General features: G+C 30.7%; 1 protein-coding gene across 3 annotated transcripts in view; it reads left to right on the top strand.

Annotated features, from left to right (window-relative positions):
• Positions 1-635: 635 nt before the first annotated feature.
• LOC145257147 (acid-sensing ion channel 4-A-like) overlaps positions 636-8,311 on the top strand; it is a 98,357-nt gene continuing 90,681 nt past the window's right edge. Inside the window, exon 1 of one of the 3 annotated variants that reach the window (XM_080115639.1) lies at positions 636-719. The gene's annotated coding sequence lies outside the window, so the exon portion shown is untranslated. Of the gene's footprint in view, positions 720-3,840; positions 4,094-8,311 lie in introns of those variants that run through there. The other 2 variants (XM_080115638.1, XM_080115637.1) reach the window with 2 other exon arrangements.

Raw genomic sequence — 8,311 nt, 5'->3', positions numbered from 1 at the left:
TTTCTTTTCGGCAGTACTGTATTACACACACACACACACACACGCACACACACACACACACACACACACACACACACACACACTATATATATATATATATATATATATATATATAGTCGAAATGGTAATTAATAAAAACTGAAGAAAGTGCTCAATACTGTTGTAGAGCAAATATGCGTTTTATTTCTTATTACCGTATCTCTCTGTTAAGTTACATTATTGTTTCAGCTACTCGGCCGTTTTTTTTTTTGGCCGTCTGTTGCTTCCTCAGACTTTTACAGAAATGTTCGCTATTTTGGGATGAAAGAGTGAAAACGGCCGAGTAGCTGAAACAATAATGTAACTTAACAGAAAGATACGGTAATAAAAAATAAAACGTGTATATATATAATTATATATATATATATATATATATATATATATATATATATATATATATATATATATATGTATGTATATATATATAAACATACTAGTTCATCGTATCAGGAATCTCTCTCTTTATACACTAATATCCCTACATAAATACATAGTTTGAACAGATGGTGTATGTCAATATGTCATAGAACAATTGAAACAAAGTGTTAGGTTTGAGCCTAATATTTTTGGCAACAAAAGTAAAGTTGTTAAAAAGTATTAAGTGAAACATAACATGTGTGCTGATTCGTAAGGCTGGCCTAGATTTACCTGCGTGTTGTTATAAATACATACTTTAAAAGGTGAGATAATTATTATATTCTTTTATCTAATGTTTTTTATTTGCCATATAATCGGAAAATCAAATGATCTAATAGTACAAATATCATTTTCCAATAAGAGGGAATTGTTAAAATACAGTGCAGATTTTAATGATTCCCTTTCCATTTCAAATGCATTTAATGATAAGGTGTTAGTAATTATGGTAACAAGAGCCAATCCTAAATTACACACACACGCACACACACACACACACACACACACACACACACACACACACACACACACACACACACACACACACACGTTTCAATTAACAGAAATTTTATGTAGTAGTGCACAACTAAACCTCTTCATTTAACATCATATAAAAAACTTTTTTTACTTTATTGACAGACAATTGTTTCTACCCATATCGACAAAGATATTTTTATTGTATACTAAATATCAAAAATATTCAGGAAGAGACTTCACCAGTGCATAATATTTTACAGTCAGGTTGAAAAATTAAAATGCATCCGACATTCATTTAATTTATAAATATATTTTTTACACTTAAATTAATAGAGAAACCTTATTTAACTATCTTTGTATCTTTGTATATAAAACTTCAGGTTTATCATGTCTTTTTTTAAGTGCTTATACTCGATTAATAAAATATATATTGCAAAGTAAACAGGGTATGAATATCTGTAAATATCATCATTTATCATCAACAACAATTTTTTGTATTAAAGCCTTTTTTTCATTTCTTATCTTTCTTCTTCATTCTCACTGATTTTTTTCATATTTTTCGTTTTGTAAGGCCACCGCATTCACCGCATACCCAGTCAAATCATAAACAACTTCTTTAGAAATGTGAGTAAAGTTTTATTAATTTAGATTTTAACCACTATTCTAATAAGCAGAATTTCCGTACGCACACACACACACACACACACACACACACACACACACACACACACACACACACATATAGTCGTAGTTTTTTTACTAAATAAATTCTTAACTTCTCAGCAGAACAAAATAAGCTCGTTCAAACTTATTTTCTGATTAAAGAGAAAATCGAAAACCTTTTTGCTGTTTGTTTTTCGCGTTTGTTTTTTTCGCTTTTTTTTTTTCGCAGTCGAATGACTGAAATTGGCAAGCATTAATTTGAAAATAGCCATGTCCGATTTTTCTTTAAATCGTTTTTTCATAGATTTTGACACTTTACTTGTCAATAATACAGTTTGATTTTAACTTTTCGCTCTATTGTTATAATTAACAATTATCTAGAGTATACCAACAAAATCTTTTTTGAAGAAAATCCAACATTTCAGTTTTAGTAATGATGATTTTCGACATAATTTAGAGTTTTCGTTGCCATTGTTATCTGCAGTATAAGTCGGAGTTATTTTCGTATAAATAATTCGCATGTGTCATTCCTATTAGCTTTTACATACAGAATTTCAATCCTACAACATGAGTTTCATAATCAAATACTTTTAGATTAAGCTAACAAGAAGTCAAACATTAACAGCTGACTTCGATGAAGAAAACCTTTATACACAATAGATACAGGATGAGTTAATCTATTGACGGTGGTTCCTTTTCTAGAACAATAGCTTTTGACATATCAAAAGGCTTTTTAAAAGAGTTTGGCATAAATGTCTACTTCAAAAATTGCAAGCTGTGGAATATATGAACATGTCCTCTCAACCATCAAATCATTTCTTTCTGATAGATTCATGAAATTAGCTGTTAATGGACAGAAAGCTGAGACTCATAGAATCAACGCTGGCGCATCTCAAGGATCCATTCTGAGCCCAACCCACTTCGAAATTTTCATTAATGATCTCCCAAATCACAAGCTAAGATCATCAGTAGACGGCACTACCATTTATGGCAACACCCCAAAGAGCAGCAACGAAAAGATCTTTCTGATTCTCTCCCATTCATACCTTAAGCACATAGTACAATATAGAGAAAAGTATCTAGTTATTTTTAATATGTCCAAAACCAAGCTTATTTCTTTCCACCAGCGGTTTGATCTCCACTTGGACTCAATTGAAATGAATGTCTCCCGTCTTCTTCCTGCTTTGACACACTTCTGAGACTGATCTTCACTCCTGATCTGAAATTGAAGTTTTACATCAAATCCGTTGCTGAAGTCAACGGAAAAATGGTTGGATTATTCTACCATTTCATAAGGTGTCTTGGCCCTGACGCAATCCTTTACATATATAAAAGCCAAATACATCCTAAGATTGCCATATCGTGAGAGGTGCTGCCTCGATAGAGTACAAAACTAACTTCGAAATCTGGAGGGCGATGAGAATTGTTGTTAATTTTTTCTACACTATCGTTATTCCCATTACAAGTGCTCTACTGAGCTTGATTCTATGGTCTCCTCCTGTAAAACATTCACAACAAAAAGTCATCTAGCTACAACCACGGCGCATAATTTCTCTTTTCCAATATACCTAAAACTAAACATTTCCATAAGCAACGTTTCTTTCCTAAAACTGTCCATTTGTGGAACATGGTACTGTGGAACTGCTTTGTTTTCAAGTTCAATGTAAACAAATTCTTGTTAAGCTTTGTTCTTAAAAAAATCAAATTCTTGCCATCATCACCATCATTACCAGCGTTGTTTCACCGTTCAGCTGACATTCATTTAACCATTATTCTCAAGTGGCCTTTAGGCTCTTGTGATGTACATAAGTGTGTTTGGGTCTAAATGATTTTTAAAGGTTTTCTTTTGTAGAAGTTTCATACTTTTTTTTTGTTAATCCAACAGAGACAATACAGCTAAAGATCGATAGTCTTTGCATTGTTTCTTTGATCTGAAACTGAGCGGTGACTTGCATATCAATAGGTAATAATATCAGCAATCATTCGATTAATGTGTATTATCGATTAGGCTCTTCGCTCATCTACTCCTGTAATGTCATGAGTTACGATGTCACTTTGTTATTCATTTCTCATTCCGGACATAAAGTCATTCATAAATAAACAAAATATAATCATCGATTCTACTACTGAGTTAACAGTGGATTATCTAGCCAGATTCCCCATGAATGATCTTAAATAATGAAACTCTATGTAATGAGAACCTTCACCGGATTCGCTGTTTTGCGGGGAGTAGTTTGGAGTTTATTTGCTCACAACAAAATGAATTGCAAAACGAACTGGACCGTAAAATAATCATAAAACCGTGACCACAATTGCCATGACTTTATATAATACCGTCTGTAATCATCAGAGGTAAACGTTAAGATATCAAGAGGAGAGAAACGAAAAAAGAGTCGTAAGTTTTTTTCTTTCTTTCATTTTTATTTCAATTAGTTTGTTTTCATTCATTTTTATTCTGTTAGTGTGCTAAGAAACTTCGTTTAAACCCAGTCTGTTTAAGGTAAGTCGCTTTTTAACTATTCCACGTTGAATTTATTAAAAAGGAAATAGCCTATTACCTATAATTCGACCGATCATTGTTTGTTTTCTCTTATTTCCACGTTTATTTAAATTGAATTACTTATTATACTCATGTTTTCCAAGGAGTAGCATACAGATATCTGGTTATACTCTGTTACCAGAGTATAACCAGATATCTGTATGCTACTCTTTGCTGTCTCAAAGATTCAAGTACATGAGAAATATTATGAGAAAGGGAGGTGATTGGAATATGATTGGTTTTCCCCCAATTCGATGTGCTGTCGCCCCGTAGTAGTCAGAAATAATTACTAAATTTCTTATAGCTTGCAAGATGCATTTAATTCATCAGTCCTAAGAAGAACTACTTCAGCCCTTTTGGGGTTAACGAACGATCGTTAAAGAGATTTCTGAAAGCCACATCCTTGTCTACTAGATTTCAAACTTTAAGAACCTCTAAAATCGAGTAGAATTTTGAAATCCTTTTACAAAACCAGATTTTTTAAAAAACAAAAACCTGAGAATAATTCAATAAAAAAATATGTACAGTAGATTTATAATGAATTGCTTTTATGATGTTTTTTTTTTTTATTTTACTAAAGATATTTTCCGTTTTGTATTGTCTCCTCATATCGATATTAAGTTACTTTCTATGACGTTAAACTGATAAAGATGAAAACACTTTCGATCAAATTTGTATTGTGGATTTTTCTAAGGTAAAAAAAATAACGGAACACTGTAAAATAGGTTATATAAAATCTCCAGTTAATCGAAACGAAATTGCTCCAGTCAAGAAAGTTAAAAAATACTATTTTCACCAATTTATTTGATGCTTCGTCCCAGAATCACCCATAAAGAGTAGCAATAAGGTCAAATCCACAATATCATAGATGTTGAAAGTTTAAGTCTCACTAAAAGTTCTTTTAAAGAACAATGCGTGTATGTGTATGTTTGTATGTATTTCACGCAATAGTTAGCGAGTAGAAAATGTGCTTTATATTTTCTAGTCGAATAGAATCAAATAAAGTTATGATTGAAAATGAGAAAGCAAATACAAAGTTAAACTTACCCTGCTGGAAATGAATTCAGAAAGAAATCTTCACTCTATAATAAAAATCAACTTCTTTTCTTTATATTATGATAACTAATAATTTATATATGAAAACTTTTAATTACTGGCGTAATTCTATTATCTATATATATAAAAATGTAAATTTGGTTCGTTAAAACTGAATGAAACCATATTTCTACGTTACCAATTTATTTGAAATTTTCAGACAACCCATCTTTAGAGTCGAGGCATGTTTTTATGTTATTAAAATAAATTTACCTCGCGAATTATTAAAATATTAAATAAAATAAATATATTTTTTTAACCGTTAGTGCGAATCTGTTCTGTTTATAAAACTGAACTTCCGGTTCGATTCATTTCACAGCCACGAATTGACGAAAGATTTCATTTTCTCGATAAGTAAAAAAAAAACCCAAAAAATCAAAAACATAATTCATTTGTTTATCTTCCAAATTTTTTAATTTACACATTTTTTCTTTATTATATAAGGCAAAAAAAAAGTTTGTCGCTTGCTTTTTGAGTTTTTTTTTTGTTTTTCGATATAAGATTGGTTGATAAAGTACATTTTTTTTGTCCGCGCTATTTTTTAAATCGTATTTCCAGGTTTAATTACAATGTTTTTTATTCAATTGTAAGGTTAAAATACACCCTCCTCTCCCCATGTTAAGAATGGCTTTTTAAATATTAACGTTATTATTACAACACGGATCACTCTCTGCATGAGTACTGTACTTTCACCTAACAATTTAATAAAACATGGTACTTATGCAGAGAAGGTACCGTGCTGAAATAACGCTATTAAGAAAGCCATTCTTAACATGGGAAAGGGAGAGTGTTCTGTAACTATTTTATATTTTCACCTAACAATTTAATAAACAAAAGATAGTACTTATGCAGAGAAGGTACCGTGCTGAAATAATACCGTTATTTAGAAAGCTATTCTTAACATGGGGGGGAGTTTTGCATCTATTCTATACTTTCACCTAACAATTTGATAAACAAAAATAAATAGTACGTATGCATAGAAAATACCGTGCTGAAATAATACCGTTATTTAGAAAGCTATTCTTAACATGGGGATGGTATTTTGTAACTATTCTGTCCTTTCAACTAACACTTTAATAACAAAACATGGCACTTATGCAGAGAAGCTACCCCGCTGAAATAATGACGTTATTATTTAGAAAGTCATTCTTAACATGGGGATAGGGGTGTTTTGTAACAATTTATTGAACAAAAGTTAAACTTAAGCAGACAAGGAACAGTACTGAATCATTGACATTATTTAGAAAGCCATTCTTAACATGGGGAGGGAGGATGTTTTCTAACTATTCTGTACTCTCGGTGCTGATGCAGAGAGTGATCTGCGCTATTTTTTAAATCGCATTTCCACGTTTAATTAAAGTTTTATCATTAAGATCGCAAATTATAAAAATATATTTAATAAAATAAAAATATTTTTCGTAACTGCGGGACTATTCGCCATTTCCGGTAGAAATTAGCCTTTCACGTGCACAACACGTGGACGACTTTCGAATTACAACAGTTAACTTTCTAATTAATAGATGGGTAAAAAAATCCCTATTTTTCTAATTATATATATATATATATATATATATATATATATATATATATATATATATATATTGTACTTTAACCTTACAATTGAATTAAAAAAACATAAAACTTTAATTAAACTTGGAAATACGATTTAAAAAATAAGTAAGTGCACTAGCATTATTTGTTTATCTTAAAATAGCATCCATTTTTTTCTATCGAATTCATTTGCTGTTTTTATTGAAAACCGTTTTGGGTTTGTATTACTGTACACATAGATTCGAAAAAGTTGTCAAAAAACAAATATATAACAAATAAATGTTATCAAAAGCAAGATAAGTTACTTTTCTACCAAACTGGATATATTTTTCGTGTTTTTATTCAATATAACATGTTTATTCAGCTCGAAAAACATACAGTGTTTACCGATGTATTGGAAAATTCAAGATGGCGTCTGATTCTATCTTTAACACGGTAAGTTTGGGAAAAGGTGTTATAAATAAAAACCCAGATAAAATACTGTTAAAAACTCGCTCAATATATGTTACCGTGACATAGGTTGACATATATTCGGCGGGTTTTTAATAGTATTTTGTGTAGTTTTTTTTATTTATAACACCTTTTCCCAAACTTACGGTGTTAAAGAGAGAATCAGACGCCACCTTGAATTTTCATTGGTGGTGTATAATGGATTCATTACCATTGCAGATGACACCGGATAGAGTCTACCTCTAGTATTCCGTCTTTAATAAACTATTCTGTTAATTAAAGAATGGTGGAGAAAAACTGTTATGGATATTGTTGTAATTTTCTGAAACTACAGTAATTTGGATTATTTTGGAAGAAAAGTTGAAAATTGTTTATTCTTATAGTATGTTGAAAAAGTAAAACAAATTAAAGTTTTTTTTTGAAAAATGTAAGAATGTAAAAGTAAAATCACATTTTCTTAAGATAAATTGTTTTTCTATATGTTGTATCTAAAAGTATGTTGACACCATTCACTTGTATTATTCTCTGTTATTCATTGGTATCCATTCTTTGATGACTAATAATATTTTCAACTTGTTTAGCAAATATGCTTTCGTGCATAAAATTCTTATTATTACAAACACAAGGTTTTAGTGAGTGTCCTACATTTTGTGTATTAGGGGTCCACCAACTATGAAGTGTCCCTTCTGCCGAAACCAGTTCTCCAGGCAACATAATAAACATTCTTGTCATGGATTGACGAACACAAGAATAAAAACAAAAACGAAGACAAAATCGGAACGTTCACAGGTATTTGGTTCACACAAATATTTGACAGAATGATTTAACAGAAATATATAATGTAAGACCACAGCTAAAACATAGTGTGCCCTTTTCAAATCACGTAGAGGTTACCAGTGTGATGGGTATCAAAAAGCTGCTTATCCGGTCACATTGCATGTAGGAAAAATGCTACTATCTACCCACATCAACGGAAATTCGAAGGGTTTTACTTTGTAAAGGTTGCTAGAGAAAAATGCTGGAAACACAAAACTATGATAGATTGTGATAAGAATAAAAGGAAAAGAATTTAATATTAATAAA

This window comes from Euprymna scolopes, chromosome 3, assembly GCF_053919585.1.
Source record: "Euprymna scolopes isolate OS-2025 chromosome 3, ASM5391958v1, whole genome shotgun sequence".
Classification (NCBI taxonomy): Eukaryota; Metazoa; Mollusca; class Cephalopoda; order Sepiida; family Sepiolidae; genus Euprymna; species Euprymna scolopes.
The sequence above is the reverse complement of the archived record's forward strand: the minus strand, read 5'-3'. Positions and strand labels throughout refer to the sequence as shown.